At 41.7% G+C, this 18,892-nt stretch overlaps 1 non-coding gene across 1 annotated transcript; it reads left to right on the top strand.

Moving 5' to 3' along the window:
- Positions 1–17,730: 17,730 nt before the first annotated feature.
- LOC123643094 lies at positions 17,731–17,794 on the top strand. The gene has a single exon (XR_006736659.1). It is a non-coding gene; the product is annotated as a U7 small nuclear RNA (small nuclear RNA).
- Positions 17,795–18,892: the final 1,098 nt, after the last annotated feature.

Below are 18,892 nucleotides of genomic sequence, written 5' to 3'. Positions count from 1 at the left end.
CTAATTTTTTCTATATATATTTTAGTTGGCCAGCTAATTTGTTTCTCTTTTTAGTAGAAATGGGGTCTCGCTCTTGCTCAGGCTGGTCTCGAACTCCTGACCTCGAGCGATCTACCCGCCTCGGCCTCCCAGAGTGCTAGGATTACAGGCTTGAGCCACCGCGCCCGGCCTATTTTGGGGGTGTTTTGAAATAAATTTAATTCTAAGCAATCCTGTGATTTCCAAAAAAAAAAGGTAGTGAAAAGGTAGCATGATGTGAGTGCTCTTGAATGTCAGTTAGTAATCTGGACTAGTTAGTAATCTGATTACCTATCCCAAGATTTCAAAGTCTGCTTCTAAAACTTACCTCATTTTTCCCCTCGTTGCAAAGGAGTTGTAAACTTTAATTTTGAAGCTGAATTTTGGCACTGAGCAGACAAATACTATTTCTCAAGTTATTAGTTAATTAATTGTATGTGTAGCTGGATGCCTGGCAAGGTAGAACTTGAAGATTATGCTGCTTCTTGACTTTCAAGTGGAGGCAGCAAATCACTTAGAGTAGAAATTACCCAAAGAAATCACTTGATTGGCCTTTCCTGGCTATGGAATTATGACTTTTTTACTCCATTGCTCTAGGGAAAGAATATAACTGTATACCCCACCCCGCTTCCAGTTTCTTCAGTGTGCATCATAGCTTTAAGGAGGAGGTGGAAAATTCATATAAGGGACTCAAGAACCTCTTGAAAGGACAGGCTGCAAGAGTCCAATCTCTTACCTCAACATCAAGGTTAGGCAGCCTTGGTTGGAGGAAAACTGCATGGTCCAGTTCTAGACTTAGTGGCAGGTAAGGCCAGGATTTCAGTTCCCTGCCATAAAATTACCACAATGGCTAGAGATGAAACCAATGAGCTGGCCTCTGCACTGGTGAAGTAAGGAGGAGAAGGGAACAGCTGTTGGCCTGTGAGGTGGCCATTGCTGGAATTTGGCCTTACCCAGCTTTCTTGGTGCTGACGCATCTCCTTGCAGAAGAGCTTTCAAAGGAGCCGCCCTCTTGAGAACTCCTGACTGAACTAAACTGTGGGGCACGTGCTGGTCCTCTTTCAAGGAGCTCTTTGGTGGGAACTGTTGCAGCAAGTGGAAAGTCCCTCAGGACATCTGTTGACACTAGAATGACCCTTCCAGGAAGTGCCCCCATCTGGTGGTGATGGGGGCATCCTTCAGCCTCAAATGCCAAACAAGCCTGAGCCTCCCTTTCCCCCTCTTCTGACGCTTTTGCTCACACAGGGCTTTCTGCACGCTAAGGGGGCTGGGAGGCTTTAGGAGACGGAACTGGACTTAAACGTGGGGCTGAGCATTGCAGTTTGGGGGCAGGGCATTGTTCCCACCTCCGACTGTGCAGTTGACGTTGCAGTTACCTGAGTAATGTTGTACACATGGAAGGCAAATCAAAGTTTCAAATAAGAGGCTTAATTTTCCCTGTTAAAAATAAGGGAAGAGACGTGACCTGGTCCCTTTTCTTAGAGTATTTACTTTAGAAAACTTGTAAATTCTCTTAGAAATATATGAAATCCTTTAAAAAATTTAAAAAGTCTTTTGCCAGCTTTAGGACCCAAGAATGTCTTGCTCAAGGACCCGGGAGCCGTATCTTTAGCATGTGAACATCCAGGGAAGATAGTGTCCCTGTGTCCCAACTTATGTGGGAGGGTTGGAGCCTAACTGTAGCATGTGCCAGAACCCAGTGGCAAAACTACTCCTTGTCAAACAAGATAGAAGACGTTTATTTTCCTTTATATAAAACCAATTAAGTAACACAGGTGGTCACTCCACTCACCAGGTGAATTCGGAATGAACTATGTATAATAACTGGTGCTGTCAGGTCCTCTTGCTTGAGGACCAATTACTGTTTATCGCGGGAACACGCGTGTGATGGATTGTGTCTGCCTGGCCACGTGAAAGGCTGAGCTTTCTGTCTCTGTAATCTCTTAGTGGATCGCTTGGCATGTACATCACTTTCTGGTCTGACGCTTATCCAATAATAACAGTGTTTTCTTTCTCTTCCTTTGTGGAGAGGTTTTGTGGGTTGGGAGAAGACTTTCCCCAACACACACCAAGGCCACGACTCACGCTATGTTCCCCACCACCCACTGAGGCCACAGTTCAAAAGAACAACATGTGAAAAAAGAAAAATTTCAATCTCGTTGACTCCCTCAGAAGACCTGACTTCTAGCTAATTTATTTCCTCAAGACATTACAGGAAAACGGCCTTATCTTTTCTCCCTTTGTCTCTTCCTCTTCCCCTCAGTTTCTCTGGCTTTTTTATGTTGCCCATCTCTCTTTTATCCTGTTAAAATACAAGTTTTAAAATGAGGTGAAGTCATGACCCTCATACTGACATCAAAATGAACACACGTTACAGATTTTATTCTCCTCATTAATCTCTGAGGGAACTAGGAAGATGTTGCAACTGGTTCAAAAGAGAATCTGAAGAACAGATACATTTATAGGTGAGAAATATTGAAAGAAATGTGAAAATGGAAGCAAAACTGGCCTTCTGTAAGGGAGGAGGGAACTCAGTGGCTCTTCTACAAGATGGGACAGAACTTGCATGTCTATAGACAAGAACTATTTTGCGTTGCTATCAGTTATCTGCAACTTACAGATGGTAAAATAGCTTCTGTAGGAATGGAATTAGATAACTAGAGGGGGCTCCTCAAGGCAATGCATAGTTTTCTGCAAATTTTTTCCTGCAGTCTTATTCTTCTTACTGTAAAAAAAAAATAACACTTTTGAGAAGTTGACAATAGTTAGTAATTATTTCCTTTTTCTCTACCCAAACAAACCTCTTAAGGTAAGTCGGATTTAAAATCAACTGTTCTAGGGTGGGTGCGGTGGCTCACGCCTGTAATCCTAGCACTCTGGGAGGCCGAGTCGGGTGGATCTCTCAAGGTCAGGAGTTCGAGACCAGCCTGAGCAAGAGTGAGACCCCCATCTCTACTAAAAAAAAAAAAAGAAAGAAATTATCTGGCCAACTAAAATATATAGAAAAAAAATTAGCGGGGCATGGTGGTGCATGCCTGTAGTCCCAGCTATTCGAGAGGCTGAGGCAGTAGGATCGCTTAAGCCCAGGAGTTTGAGGTTGCTGTGAGCTAGGCTGATGCCATGGCAGTCACTCTAGCCCGGGCAACAGAGCGAGACTCTGTCTCAAAAAAAATAAAAACAATAAATAAAATAAAATCAACTGTTCTAGGAAGAATTCACTGGTTAACCCAGCCTGGCTTGGCTCCTCTATTATCACCATCATCATTAATAAATGCTTTTTGTGTTTAATGTGCAGTTACTGAGTCTGGCACGTGTTGTCAGCTTAAATCATTATAACTCTGTAAATCCATGAATAACTGCAACAGTTATTAAGATACCAGCCTAGATAAAAATAATTAAGCAATTGCTTTACTTCAATTGCAAGATGCCAGAAAACCAGTGTGACTAATTAAAAACATAAAACAGGCAATTAAAAAAACAATTTAATTGACAAATAAAAATTGTATTTATTCAAGGTGTGATGATTTGATATATGTATACATGTGTAACGATTACCACGATCAAATTAACACATCCATCACCACCCATAGTTACCATTTTTGTGTGTGTGTGTGTGTGTGGGTGTGTGTGGTGGAAGAATGAGGACACTTAAAATCTGCTCTCTTACCAAATTTCAAGCAAACAAGACAGTATTATTAACTATAGTCACCATGTGTACATTGGATCCCCAGAACTTATGTAGAAGACCCTAAAGATTCCACCAAAAAACTGTTAGAATAAATGAATTCAGTAAATCTGCATGATATGTTAATAAAAGGTGAATTTGCTAACTTGATAGATGATTTCGGTGTAGTATAGACTGTCTACAATTTCTTTTTAACATTTTTCAAATATGTGTATATTTTCTATCTCTTATAGACAGTCAAGTTCCTTAAAAGTAGGTACTCTGTCTGGTTCATCTTTGCATGTCCAGCACCTAGTACAACGCCTGGTACATAGTAGGTGCTTACTACCCTCTCACTCTAAATTTCTTAAGCGGAAGGATCTTGCCTCCTCTCTCTGTGGCATGCTCAATAGAGGCTGGCTTCGAGCTTTGACTCAGGTCTCAGTCCCTTTCTTTTGAGCTTCATTTTCCTTCTCTCCTTAGGGCCCACGGATACCCAATAGTGTAGTAGTTTATGGGAAAACCATGCGTCTTGGTAGAAAGAACACAGATTGACTGAGGAGCTGGGAGTCTGGCACTACTGGGGACTGGCTGTGTGACTTTGGGGCCAAGCATTTCACTCCTGAGACCCTGCTTATTTTTCCACCTGCATCTCAGTTTCCCCTTCTGTATAATGAAGATAACAGCCTCTATCTTTGGTTTTTATCATAGTATTTTGATTATGAACAAGGCCTACTCTGTATGTTGAATTCTGTGGCAGCGATGAAAGGACCTGGGAAACTCTGAGCTGCGATTTAATGTTCATCTCAACTCATTTTAAAGTCACAAGCATGTGTGTTGGTTGGGTATGTTATTACGAATATGCACACAGCAGATTTATCTCTCAATTGCTTTAGGAATTGAAGATATACTTCTTTTGCATTCATTGCTTTATTTATTTATTTTAGCAGTATAAAATTTATAAATTTATTCCAATTTTGAAATGATAGCCCCAAATCCACCTGATTGGTACTCATTTGGCACACTCTCCTCAATTCTGTTTACTAAATTACTTCTTGAGTTACGACGGAAATAATGCAGCTTCCAGGCCTTAAAATGACTAAATTTAAACTGCCAAGAGTCATGATGTTGTCTGCACAAGACAACATTTTCCATCATTTACAGCAAGTTACATTTGGCATGTCAAGAAAAAAACAATCTCACAGCAGCAGCCATTTAAAATAAAAGCAGACAGCCACGATGATTCATGCAGCGTATTTTAAATGCTTCTGTTGTACAAAATGACTTAACCGATTTTTCTTCAAGGACGATGCTCCCAAATACCCTATATGCATTCTCTGGAAATTTAAAGATCCTGAAACAGCATCTTCCATGTGAGACATCTTGAAAGATAGCATTTTGGTTTCAGAGAGTGACTTGAATGAATCGCCAGTCCTTGTTAACTTACAGGGTCTGTTTACAGAGTGTGGTAATTTGGTTCTTTAGATTTGCTGAATTTACAGAGAAAGAAAATTACAGCCTGCATGCCCAAGATAAGGACAGTTCCTCCAATGAAGAGGTAGGCTTCCTCTTAGGTTGTGAGGTTGGAATTGAAGTGGTATTTGTTGTACCAGATTTAGGAACTGCGGTGGAAATTGTAGAGGAGGAAGGCAGAGTTGTGGTTTCAGCTATAGAACTGGTTGTCACTGGAGTGGTAGTGGGCACAGAACAGAAGTCTGTCCTGTTCACCATATGACAATCAAAAACTATTGAATTATATGATCAGTCGCTCTCATCTTTACATTCTATCCAAAAGCAGGCAGTATTAACAGTGCTAGCCTTAGGACAGGAAACACAGCTGTTTGGGCTTTCACAGGTTTCTGGTACTGGAGTGGTGACTGGTGGCAGGGACATCACCAGGGTTGGGATTATCTTGGTGGTAAAATCCATACACTTTTCCTGAGTCCACAAAAGCTCTGACCAAACCTCAGCTACCTCTCCCACCTCATCTATGCCCACTCTCCCTTCTGCCAACTCTCCTCTGGCCACAGTAGTCTCTTTCTCTGCCTCATGCACCCCAAGCTCATTCCAGCCTCAGGACCTTTGCACTAGCTGTTCTCTTTGCCTTGAATGCTCTTCCTCATCATCTTGGCATGTGCACTTTTGTCTTGGCCTTCACATCTTAGTTTAACCGTCACCTCTTCATAGAGGTTCTTAATTTTCCACGCAGCATTTTCTGCCATCTGATATTTTGATCTTTAAAAAATCTTTGTCTGGGTCTCATTTCCCCTCTACTATCATAGAAAGTAGTCTCATGGGAACAGGCATCTGTCTCTCATATTTGCTGAATCCTTAGTGCCTATTAATATAAAAGAGCTTGGCTTATAGGGGGCACACAATGAATATTTGTGAGATGCATGAAAGGCACTTAAATACTTCTTGTTAAACTGATTTGTCTTCCTCTACCCATGGGTGAAAATAACCTGTGAGCTTCAGGGATGAAACAGCTTCCAACTTTGATGGGTTGGCTGGAGAGCAGTGGAGTGAGGAGGTAAGGGGGCAGAGCAAAGATTGATTGTCAGACGGCAAAGATGGGAAGATACCAGGATACCAGACTCGTACCTTCATGGAACCACTGACTGACAAAGCTTGTGACTTTGGCAGGAAGCCCAGATTTAATCACTACTTAGAGGAGTGGTGAGACTCTGTCCCAACCCTAACACTTCAGGTTGCTATTGCTTCCATAAGCAATTTGTGAGCACCTCCCATAGACTATCCTAGCCTTTGGAGCCTCTGCACTAGGAACTTGATTTATGGATATCTGTGTAATTAAATGAACTAGTGTTTAGCACATTACAGCTATTCAATAAGGAGGAGTTTCATGACCCCTTGCCTGAGTATAACCACCCCTTGTCAGGGTGCCAGTAGGGAAGGGTGGAGCCTTTCTGGCTACTGGAAGGTGAGGGCGTGAAGTGTCATTGAGGTGGAAAAGGAATGTTGATTAGGCAGAGCCACAGTGTTGTTTATGAACGTCGTGCACCACCTGCACAGTGCTCCTCAGGGGCCCTGGGTCCAGCAGGCGTTGGCATTCTCTCTCCTATTGTAAATATTTAACCACATAAGATGCTGAGGCTACCAATCACTGCCAAGTGACAGGCAAAATCCTAAGCCACAGATATTGTCCTCTGCCCCTCAGCTCAGGGAGAGCTGGGACTATTAACTGGGATCCTTGAGACTTCAGAGAGCTTGGAAGTTTGTGTATTTCACCGACTAATTTGCTTCGTCTGTAACAAAGTATTCAGCCTCAGAATTTATACTTTCCCTTCTTCATTCACTCATATATATTCATACACTGAGCACCTGCTATGGTCCAGGTTCTGCACTAAGTGCTTGGGATATATCAGTGAATAAAACAAACAGAGACCCCTGTCTCGTGGAGCCAACATTCTATCAGGAAATAGAGACAATAAACAATAAGCATAGTGTATATGTTAATCATACTTGTAATATGTGTTATATATTATATAGTATTAAAACATGCATCATATATACATATATAACATGCATTATATATTAGATATGTCTATATAATGTGTTACATATTATGTATGTATATAATTTATGTTATATATTATATATACACACATATAAATATATACACACACATATAAGAGAAGGTGATGGGCCTATAGATGAAAAGCAATGAGGTGTAGGGGGACAGGAGTGTGTGGAGTTGGGATGGGCAGGTTGCGGTGTGAAACAGAGAAGTCAGGTTAAGCCTGACTTAGTGAGCTTTCATCAGTGTCTTGAAGGAGGTAGGGAATTAGTTAAATGGGCATCTGAAGGGAGAGAAGTGCAGGCAGAGAAAACAAGTAGGCCGAAGGTGGAAGTGCACTTAGGGTGTTAGAGGAACAGAAATACCAGTGTGGCAGGAGCACAGTGAATGAGGAAGAAAGAAGTGGGAGACAAAGTGGGAGCAGTGGCTGGGAGCCAGCTGGCGCAGCGGCTGGTGAGCCATTCTAAGGACTTCGGTATTCACTCCGATGAAATGGGGAAACTGTGTGGAATTTTGAGCAGCGATGTCTCGTGATTTGACTCCTGTTTTTAGAAGGACTACTGCAGCTGCTATGTTGAGAACAGATTATAGGGGCTGGGTGCAGTGGCTCACACCTATAATCCCAGGGCTTTGGGAAGCCAAGACAAAAGGGTCACTTGAGGCCAGGAGTTCCAGACCAGCCTGGGCAACATAGTGAGACCCTGTCTCAAAAAGAGAAAGAGAGAGAGAGAGAGGGAGACGGAGAGAGAATATATTGTAGGGAAGCCGAGGGCAGAGCCCAGGGCCCAGGTGGGAGGTTGTTGCAGTAACCCTGGTGAGAGATGACGTGGCTCAGATGAGGGTGGTAGTGCAGGTGCAGCTGATTCTCAATCCATTTTAAAGGTAGAGCTCACCTGATTTCCTGAAGGACTAGATGTGGAGGTTAAGAGAAAAAGAGTCAAGGGATACTTGCAAGTTTTGGGCTTGAACAACTACAAGGACAGAGTTGCCATCAACTGAGGTGGAAATAGCTGTGAGTAGAACAGGTTTTGGGGGGAACCTAAAAATAAATAGGACTGAACCGTAGATACATACAACGACTTGCATGGATCACAAAGGCATTTTATTGAATGGAAAAAGCCAGTCCAAAAAGCTTACATAGTGTTTGATTCCACTTGTATGACATTCTGGAAAAGGTTAAAACTATATAGATCATGTTTGCCAGGGGTTAGGGTTAAAGGGTGGCTTTGACTACAAAGGGACAGTATGAGGGAATTTGGGTGTGAGGAACTGTTCGTGTCTCAATTGTGTTAGTAGTTACAGGAATCTGCATCTGTTAAAATTCATATAGTATACACCAAATCAATGTTATAGTATATCAATTTAAGAATTGATAAATATTAAAATATTTAAAAATATTATGTTGATGTTTTAGGAAAATAATATGTATATATGATAATACAATATTTTGGCATTTGTCAGCTTTTAAAAATAATTTAATTTCTTTTCTCATTCTATATATTCTTTTTTTTTTCTGAGGAGGAGAAGGAAAGAGGAGGTTATTAATTTGCTAGCAAATGAGGAGGTCGGCAGACTTCCTCTCAAAGTACCAATGTCCTGCTTCTGAGCAGAAGTACAGAGCTTTTAAAGGTTCTGATTCATCCTGTCTTCAGCTAAGACAATCTCGTGACCTCCGCCTGGATAATTCCCTTGAGCCATCTCCTGTGGCACAAAGAACAAAGGGCACTCCCCTTGACCCCAACTGGCCTGAGGCAGAGATGTAAGTTTTAGTTCTCAAAAAGGGTGAGGGAGTTTTGAAGGGACAGAAAACATTTTTACCCTTTTTCAGGTCATTTTCTCTGTTACATATTCTCCACTGTCAATTTTACCCCTTCCATATCTATGGGAGGAGGGGTGATGCAGTCATCAATCTACTTCCTGCTGAATCGGGCGATGTTTTAGATGGAAGGCACAGATTATCAGGTGAAAAGGGGCATAAACAATAACTGCAACCATGAGGACTGACAAGCTGACATGGACTGTCGCCTTTCACGTGATGTCCAGTACAGGGCTGGGTTAGAAAAGAAGCATGGGACCTCTGAGCACAGAGCTATTAGTTGTACCCTGTAGGTGATCCAAGAGACCAGTCTCTGCAAATTCAGAAGTCACGTACATAAATATTTGCACCAAACGAGGTTTAGGATAACACACCCAGCAGCGAGACAGATCAACAGAAGAGGTGATAGCCCAGGGAGATCCTCACCAAGGAGTTGTCCCTCTATCCTACAGAAAGAACAAATAACCAAAGAAAGATTAGTGAAAATATCATCAATTTCATTTTTTTTATTTTTCTCAGATGGATACTTTAGATCATCTAAGCCTGGTCGCTCCACTGGGGGCTACACCTCTTTACTTTGGTATGACGAACCCAAGTTTCACTTCTGACAATTTCAATGAGGTGTGAGCTGTTAGAGGCACTTCATAGGGTCCCTTTCACTTGTCTGTTTGTAACTGGGGCAGAGACCTGAAAGAGGCAAACTCATGTGTAGTGGTTAGCACCTCACCCACTCATTTGACATGCTGTTTTATTCTATTTTCTTTTACTTGTGGTTACATTACCATACCTACCTCGGTGTGTTAGGAAGGGTCTCTCATAAACTATTTTTTAAGGGGCTTAACTTAAGCCTGCTTCTAAAGGACTACCCTTATCCAGAGGAGGGCAAGTGGCAACACCCTATCTCACCTTAGATGGTTTTTTGTGTCAATACCAGGATGTAAACAATGTCTAGTCTAGGCATAGGGCGTTGCCTACTTGTTGGATAACCTTTGGTACAAACGAGGGTCCATCATAACTCTTATGAAATGTCCAGAGGTCTGTAGAGTGTGCTTCTAGGTCCTGTTGACAATTGGGTGGCTGCTGCCATCCTCACTGCAGGAGGAGGAGTTGCCAAGCCGTCTCTGTAGCTGTCTGTCCATAGCGTCCATTGCTAGCATGCCATTCTCTATCTGCTCAGCTTCTCTCCCTGGACCATTGATGTCTGTTATCCTGTCATCCTCCGAGGCCTGCTCCTGCTCTGTGCTGGTGTACTTGTGCAGGAACTTGGGGAAGGCCCTGTCTCAGGCCAGCAGCCCCTGGTAGGAGCCCCTTTGGAACCCCACACATTCTTTCCATTTGGGTAAGACAAACCTCCACCCAGCCTGGAAAGGTATCTACTGATACAAGTCCAGGCATCCGAGTGAAACTGTCAATTGTCAGAAGGGTGAACCCCCAAATATTGGGCTCCATGTGCAATGAGTCTCCTGCCTGTCCCTGGACCACCCCAAGCACATAAACAGTTAACTGTAAATGGGGTCCTTTTAAATGAGGCCTCACTAAATCCATCAAGGCATCATGCTCCCAATGTGTGTATTCATGTAGGTGCCTCATACAAGGCCAAACCAAAGCTTTGGGTAGGAGAATTAGCCTATGAGAATCCTGTCTCCATTTAGTTGTGTCATCCCAAGTGTCAGAGCCCCCATCTTTAGTTTTAAAGGGGATCTAAATCTAGCTTGGGTATCAAGGCCCCAAGGAACAGATCACCTCCAGTGACCTCCTTAGCAGCTCTGCTAGTGTCCTGATTTCTTTTTGTCATGACACTGAGGCCCAATGGGCAGAGCCCTGTGAGGACAAGTGCAATGAGAGCCTAGGCAGAAAGGCAGGTTTAGCGGTGACAGAGCAGAAGAGAAGCCTCAAGGGCACCTACAGCGTCAGTTTCTAGGAGGACCCTTCCCTGGCCATGCCCCAGAAGTTGCCTCCGAAAGGCTTCAACCAGAAAGCATAGCCTGGGGGACATTCAGAGCTTTGGTGGCAAATATAGATGGAAGAAACTGCTGAGTTCCATTTTAGACAAGTTAAGTGTGAGATATCTGTTAGTCATCCAAGTGAAATTATTGGGGAGGGAGTTGAATATATGAGTCTGTAATTCAGGAGAGAGGTCTGGGCTTCAAACATCAACATGGGAGTCAACATTAATATGGTCTTTATTTCTGGTGCAGACCTTGCTCTGACCAGGGAGCCCTTCCCTGTGATATCTCCCCGTCCTTCCTATTTTTTTTTTCTTCTATTATTTGGCCTTCACTCCCCACCCCACTGACGCTTCAGCCAAAGACAGGGAAAGGACCCAGAAGAGAGACAATGTATTTGGAGGTAGAGGATGAGCAGGCTACCCTCCTACAATTGGTACCCACTCTCCCTCCCCAAGTAGGAGAGGAAGCCTCAGGGCAGGGGGAGGCAGAGATGGGAGGGGACCAGTGAGAGCTTTCTTGCTGAGTGGGTCACAGAGACCTGATTTTCCATGAGGCTGGATTCTAGGGATGCGGTGTAGGTTGACAATCCCCCCAGACAGGTTTCTGAGATATAAAAAGAGAGGGCATCTATGCCCCCTGTTCTGGGTAGAGGCCTAGGAGGCAGCAAGAAATGGTGTGTGGTGTGTCCAGCCGATAAGGCGTGGACAACCTCATAGTTCCCTGAGCCCCAGAGAAGTCCGGAAAAACCAGAATGTACTCAATGCTCCCAGGAGTGTCACTGAAGTAGACTCGATTAGTTAGAATGCTTTTGGATGGAAGTAATAGAAAATCCAATTCAAATGGATTTAAACGATAAACAGACCGTATTGGCTCAGTAATGAAAGCTCAGAGATGGGAGTGATTTGGCCAGGCCCTGGCGCCACTGCTGTTTGCTTTGTCCTCAGGCCGGCTTCCCTTCTAACAGCAAAATGGCTGTATCAGTTCCAGGCCTCACATTTGCCTACTCAGAAAGAGAACGTCTCTTCTCCCACCCCTGTGTAAAATACTCCTGGGCTTCAGTTTGGACCAACCTCAGCGACACACCCCCAAAAGAACCACTGTGACTAAGGAAATGCCATCAGGGCAAAAATGATGGGATTGTGCCTGAGCAAACCAGGATCCACCAGTGGAACTGGTAGGCAGGGGTGGTGGTTGATGGCAATCCTACCCCAATCACCTGTCTGCTGTATGATGGAGAGGGGGGAAATGGATCCTGGACCAGCAACTGTGTAGATGGAGAGGACCATACTCCTAAATGGGCTTTGTAGACAGGAGTGAGGGACCACAAGTGGATGATGGATATCTCAGCAGATTCAGAGTCTGTCCATAATGACCGATGACCAGATTCCCTACTCATCCCATCCCTGACACTTTGGTACTATTTACGCTATAGAACTTAGATATAAACTATGGAGAAAGAGAGGGCACCCAGCAATGACTAAAACTCAGTTTCCACTACCCTCTGCGTAGTGAGAAGTGGGAGAAGAAATTAAAATAGAGAAAATAAAGTTGCATTTCTTACCCATCAGCATTTGTGGACTAAGACTCATACTTGCTACATCAATTAGAACTCTGACCTACAGAGATAACTTCTAACAAATATGTGTTCATGGGCTAGAAGGAAAGAGGTCTACCTCACATTTGTCCCTTGAAATTCTTTTTGTCCTTCAAGGTTTGGTTTCAATGACACTTACTCTATGAAGGCTCCCCGCGACCAGCCAACCAGAAGTCCTCCTCTCCTGTGTTTGCTTTTATCTCTCTTGCTACAAGGTATCTTTGGAAGCCCCAAGGCTCTGCCCTATGTGCCTCTGGTCTTAAAAGACATGGTGTTCAGAATACGGTATCTGAGAACTTTCTGGAAATATCTCTAGCTGTGGTTGTTATTTTTAATCAAAGGGCTTCAAAAAAGTGAGTTAGTGATTCAGAACAGATCTTGAAGTCCACCTTGCAGTCTGAGAGCCAGAAAGAGAAAGTGCTTTCTCTGCTGGTCAGTTAAGGAGCTCTCTGGGTGTAATCTCATAGCATCTTGCCTCAAGTTTTATGATTTCCAATACCTATGCCTTTGACTATTTTTACTTTCTAGTTCTCTAAGCTAAGCTCTGTGAGATACACTGAATTTAGGTGCTAGACAAAAGACAGGCTCCACTCATGAGGGTGAGGGCCCATCTAGGAGCAAACCTATCACCAATGGAGAAAAAAAATCGAAGGTGAAATTTTGAGCACGACTGCAGATGTGAGTAGAAAATTTTGTTTGATTATGTGGGTTATGTGAGTCCAGAGACAATTGTAAGTAGATTTAGCAAAATTCCAAACTGCGAATTGCTATTTTCTGAGGACTAGGTTAAATTGGATTTTTTTTTTCATGCAAAAAAATCAAGGGTTTAAAATTTGGAAAACAAACAAGCAAAACAAAACAGGCTTTTATGTCCTGACATTTCCTCATTCCATTATAAAGCCCATGTGCTGAGAGAAGATAGGGCAAAAGCAACACGTCTGTGAGTCAGAAAGAATGGTAGCAAAGCAACGATGTTTTTATTTCTTCAGGGTGAGAAATGAGTTTACACATTGCGGAACAAGAAATGACATAAAGCAGGGCAGGGTTAATTCTGGTGGGGAGGAAAGGCCCTGTTTCTCTATGACAGGTGACGTGTGTGTGCGTGAACTCAGGTGGAAGTGGGTGGTGAGTGCATGGAGAAGTGTACAAAGGGAAATAATACTTCTAAGCTACTGTGTTGCAGTGCCAGATACTACTGAGAGATTCATCTCATTTAATCTGTACAGCTACTCTATGAGGTAGCTATTCTTGTCATTCCCATTTTACATGTGCTGAAATCGAGCTTCAGAGAGATTGTGTCCAAGGTACACAGCTCTTTTGTACTTCAATTCTGGGACAAGTCTTGGGTTATGAGACAAGATTCAAAACCAGGTTGTATGACTCCAAAACCTATTCTCCTCACACTGTGCCTTTACATATCCACATTATATTAACATAAGGGAAAATATAAGGAAGCAAACAGGCATGACGCAGTCCTTCAGTTTCTTTCTTTCTTTTTTTTTTGGAGACAGAGTCTCGCTCTTTTGCCCTGGCTGGAGTGCCGTGGCATCTGCCTAGCTCACAGCAACCTCAAACTCCTGGGCTCAAGTGATCCTCCTGCCTCAGACTCCCAAGTAGCTGGGACTACAGGCATGCGCCACCATGCACAGCTAATTTTTTCTATATATATTTTTAGCTGTCCAGACATTTTCTTTCTATTTTTTTAGTAGAGACAGGGTCTGACTCTTGCTCAGGCTGGTCTCGAACTCCTGAGCTCAAACGATCCTCCTGCCTCGGCCTCCCAGAGTGCTAGGATTACAGGCGTGAGCCACCGCACCCGGCCAGTCCTTCAGTTTCTTAAACCTAGGCAGAGACAACTGGTCAGGGATAGTAAAACAAAGCTGCTCTCATACATTATGTGCTTTCTTAATCATTATTTTTTATTTTATCACAAAAAGTTTAAGAATGCTAATTTTATTGAAACAAAGCTTACAGATAAGATAGCAGCACATTATCAGATTTAATTTGCTAAGACCCAAACAGGCAAAGACTGGTTTTATATTCTAGCCAGTTAAAAAAAGTGATCAAACTATGTAATTAAGAGGAAAATGATCTAAAACAATCTGTTTAATATGATTCTTATTTTGTATTTTTTTTTCTTAAAGTACTCTTCCTGTCTATTAAGATCTTGTCAAGATTGGCTCAGACTTCCACTGGAACAAAGTCCAATGTTGTTCTCAAAGTTTCTGCAGATTCCTGAGACTCAGGGCCACCTTTGTCTAAGCACTTGCTTCCTCCAATAGCAATTATTTTGATATTCAAACATGCTAATCATGTTCACACTGATTCACATGTGAAACTCAGCCATTCCCCCTAATTTCCACAAAGAATGGGTCGCACCAAGTGTTATGTATTTAGCAGACTTTATTAAAGGTTTACAGAGTTGTAGGCATTCACATTAGATTAGTGCAAATAGTTTTAAATTGTATACCAAATTGCATCAATTCTAAGACAGCAACTTTTCATATTTTAGTATCTCTGAAATAAGAATGCACCTTACAATTGAAATCATCTCTTGAAACCACTTGCTATTGCCACAAGTAGCTGTAAGTTGACCTAAGAATGCCGCATGGGACACTGTAACCCGCACCCTCTAGCTTAACAATATATAGCCAATTACTAATCAATGTTATTTCTGTAAGCCAAGGAGAATTCCTGGAAAACTTTGTGTCAACCCACTCTGTCCCACTTTTTTTTTTTTTTTGCCTTTAAAAACCTGCTTGTAACAAAGGCTGAATGCAGCTCATATCCAAGGTTACTTGGGGCCAAGTCTTCTGGGCAGCTGTGCTTACTTTGGCTCCAGTAAACTCTTTAAATTATATTTTATGTCTCAACCTCTTCCTTTTATGTTGACGAGAATGTAAAATAATGGTGTGTCTTACAGTTAATGGCATCTCAGATCTGATGGAAAAGGGCACTCAGAAATAACTGCAGCGGACAATTCCATGCCAGCTCACACTCACAATATTGCCTCCAGTGCGTTGCGAGTCTTTTCACTTTCTGCCGAAAATAAATCTGCCTGGGCAAGCACAGCTTGGCAGTGTGGGGGTTAACAGCCCCAGGGACAGCCTTCAACTAACAGTGGGTAAATGCCCCTGCCTTGCTTTCTGAATTCAGGTGGATCATTTTGGGCAGCGTTCTTCTCAGGGGGTCTGAACAAATCAGGCCCACAATGACCACCTTGATACCACATCACCTACTGATGTTTGCACCAACCCTCTCCAGTCTTAGCTTTCTCAGTCCCACTCCCTGGGATCACCTCTAAAATATAATCACCTCCACACAAGTCCTTGTTTCAGGCTCTGTTTTTGCTCTCTTTTTTCAGGCTCTCTTTTTCAAACTCCAGCTAGGGCTGGGTGCAGTGGCTCACACCGGCACTCTGGGAGGCCGAGGCAGAAGGATCGCTTTAGGTCAGGAATTTGAGACCAGCAATGAGCGAGACTCCTGTCTCTGTTAAAAATAGAAAAATTAGCCGGGCGTCGTGGCACACGCCTGTATTCCCAGCTACTCAGGAGGCTGAGGCAGGAGGATTGCTTGAGCCCAGGAGTTTGAGGTTGCTGTGATCTAGGCTGATGCCACAGCACTCTATTCAGGGCAACAGAATGAGACTGTCTCAAAAAAAAACTTCCAGCTAGGGCTGTCTTTGTATCCTCCTTCTCACAGCCTTTCCTTTCATATGCAGAACCATTCAGCTCTTACAATACAATATTAATTATTAACATAATAATAAAAACATCAATAAGTAAGATTTTCATGAACGAACTGCAGTTACATAAGCTTCATGAAGGCCCAGGCTCAAAACTAGTGTGAGTTAAATACAACTCATATGGCAGTTAATGTGTTAAAAATATTTTTGGTGAGACAGGGTCTCACTATGTTGCCCAGGCTGGTCTTAAACTCCTGGCCTCAAGCAATGCTCCAGCCTTGGCCCCTCAAAGTGCTGAGATTACAGGTGTGAGCCACTACACCTGGCTATGTCTTATTTTTATAGAAAGGAACAAAACCAACAAAAGTTAATATAAAATTTGATTAAACTGGCTTTTTTGTCTCTTTTTAAAAATAACTTTATTGAAGTATAGTTTATATATCATATGTAATTTATATACCCTAAATTATATACCATACCCATTTTAAGTAGGCAATTCAATGATTTTTAGTAAATTTATCAAGTTGTACAACCATCACCATATCTAGTTTTAAAATGTATTTTTTCCATCACCCCTAATAAGATCCTTCATATCCATTTATGGTTAATTCCCATTCCATCCGCATCCCTAGGGAAACATAAATCCATTTTTCCATTTCTATAGATTTGCCTTTTCTGGACATTTCATATATATAGAATCATGTAACATACAATCTTTTCTGTTTGGCTTCTTTCACTTACCATACATGAATGTGGTTCATTCATGTTGTACCATATACCAGTATTTGACTCTTTGCCAATACTAACAAGTATTGATATTCTCTTATGGATGTCCCACATTTTGTTTATCTCTTGATCAGTTGATGGACATCTGGGTTCTTTCCACTTTTTGGCTATTATGAATAATGCTGCTATGAACACTAATGTACAAATGCTTGTGTGGACATATGTGTTTTACTTCTCTTGAGTAGATATGTAGGAATGGAAATTGCTGAGTTGCATAAAAAATTTTTATTTAACCGTTTAAGAAACTGAAAAATTGTTTTCCAAAGTCGCTATGCTACTTTGTATTCCTACCAGTAATCATGAGAAGTCCTCTCTCACCACATCCTTGTTAACACTTGTTATTATTGTCTGTCTTTTTGATCATAGCCATGTAGTGGATGTGAAGTGGTATCTTATTGTGTTTTTAATTTGCATTTCCTTAATGACTAGTGATGTGAAGCATCTTTTCATGTGCTTATTTGCTATTTGTATATCTTCTTTGGAGAAATATCTATTAAAATATTCTGCCCATTTTAAATTTGAGTTTTCTTATTATTTGGAGGTAAGACTACTTTGCATATTCTGGGTACGGGTCTTTTGCTATGTAAGTGACTTGCAAATATTTTCTCCCAGTCTGTGGCTTGTCTTTTCATTTTCTTAATGGTGCCTTTTGAGGGCAAACATTACTTCTTAAAAAATTTTTTTAGTGTTACAGCTCTTTTAGAATTTGTCTAGCAGGTTTTCTGGTCCTCAATGGAAAATGCCCTCATGCAAAAAAAAAAATATTTTGAAATAATTAAGGATTCACAGGAAGTTGCAAAGATGGTATAGAGATATTTTATGTATCCTTCACCCAGTTCCCCCCAAATAATGAATTTTGATTAAGTCCGCTTTGTTAATTATTTTTCTTTTATGGATCATGCTTCTTGGGTTATGTCTAAAAAATCTTTGCCTAACCCAAGGTCTTAACATTTTCTCCTATGGTTTATTCTAAAAGTTTTACAGCTTTAGCTCTTACCTTAACACCTCTGGTCCATTTTGAATTAATTTTTGTATAAGGTGTGAGGTAAGAGTCTAAGTTCATCATTTTTTTTTGCGTGTGGATAGTCAATTGTCCTAGCACCATTTGTTGAAAGACTCTTCTTTCTCTACCGAACTCCCTTGGCACCTTTGTCAAAAATCAATTGATCATAAATATAAGGGTTTATTTCTGGACTCTCAAATCTGTTCCTTTGATCTATATATTTATCCTCATATTAGTACTAAATGGTCCTGATAACTTTGGCTTTACAGTAAGTTTTAAAATTAGGAAGTAAAAGTTCTCCAACTTGATTCTTCAAAAATTATTTGTCTATTCTGGGTCTTTTGCATGTCCATATACATTTTAGGTTCAGCTTGTCAATTTCTGCAACAAGCCTACTGGAATTTTGATGGAGATTGAGTTCAAGCTATAGATCAATTTGGAAATAACTGCCATCTTAACAATACTGTATGAGGTTTCCAATCAATGAACATGACTGTTTCTCCAATTATTTAGATCATCTTTAATTTCCCTCAGCAATGCTTGAAATTTTCAGTGTATAAGTCTTACGCTTCTGCTAAGTCTGTGTTTTCTTCTTTTGAAATACTACTGTGAATGGAATTGTTTTCTTAATTTTATTTTCAGATTGTTCATTGCTCATATATAGAAATACAGTGTACTTTTTTTTTTGAGATAGGGTCTTGCTATGTTGCCCAGGCTGGAATGTAATGTCTATTCACAGGCATGATCATATTTCACTGCAGCCTTGAGCTTTTGACCTCAAGCGATCCTCTTGCCTCAGCTTCTCAGGTATCTAGGACTATAGGCACATGCCACTGCCACTG

Source organism: Lemur catta, chromosome 7 (genome assembly GCF_020740605.2).
Source record: "Lemur catta isolate mLemCat1 chromosome 7, mLemCat1.pri, whole genome shotgun sequence".
NCBI classification, from domain to species: Eukaryota; Metazoa; Chordata; class Mammalia; order Primates; family Lemuridae; genus Lemur; species Lemur catta.
Note: the sequence above shows the minus strand (reverse complement) of the source record. Positions and strands in the feature narration are given on the sequence as shown.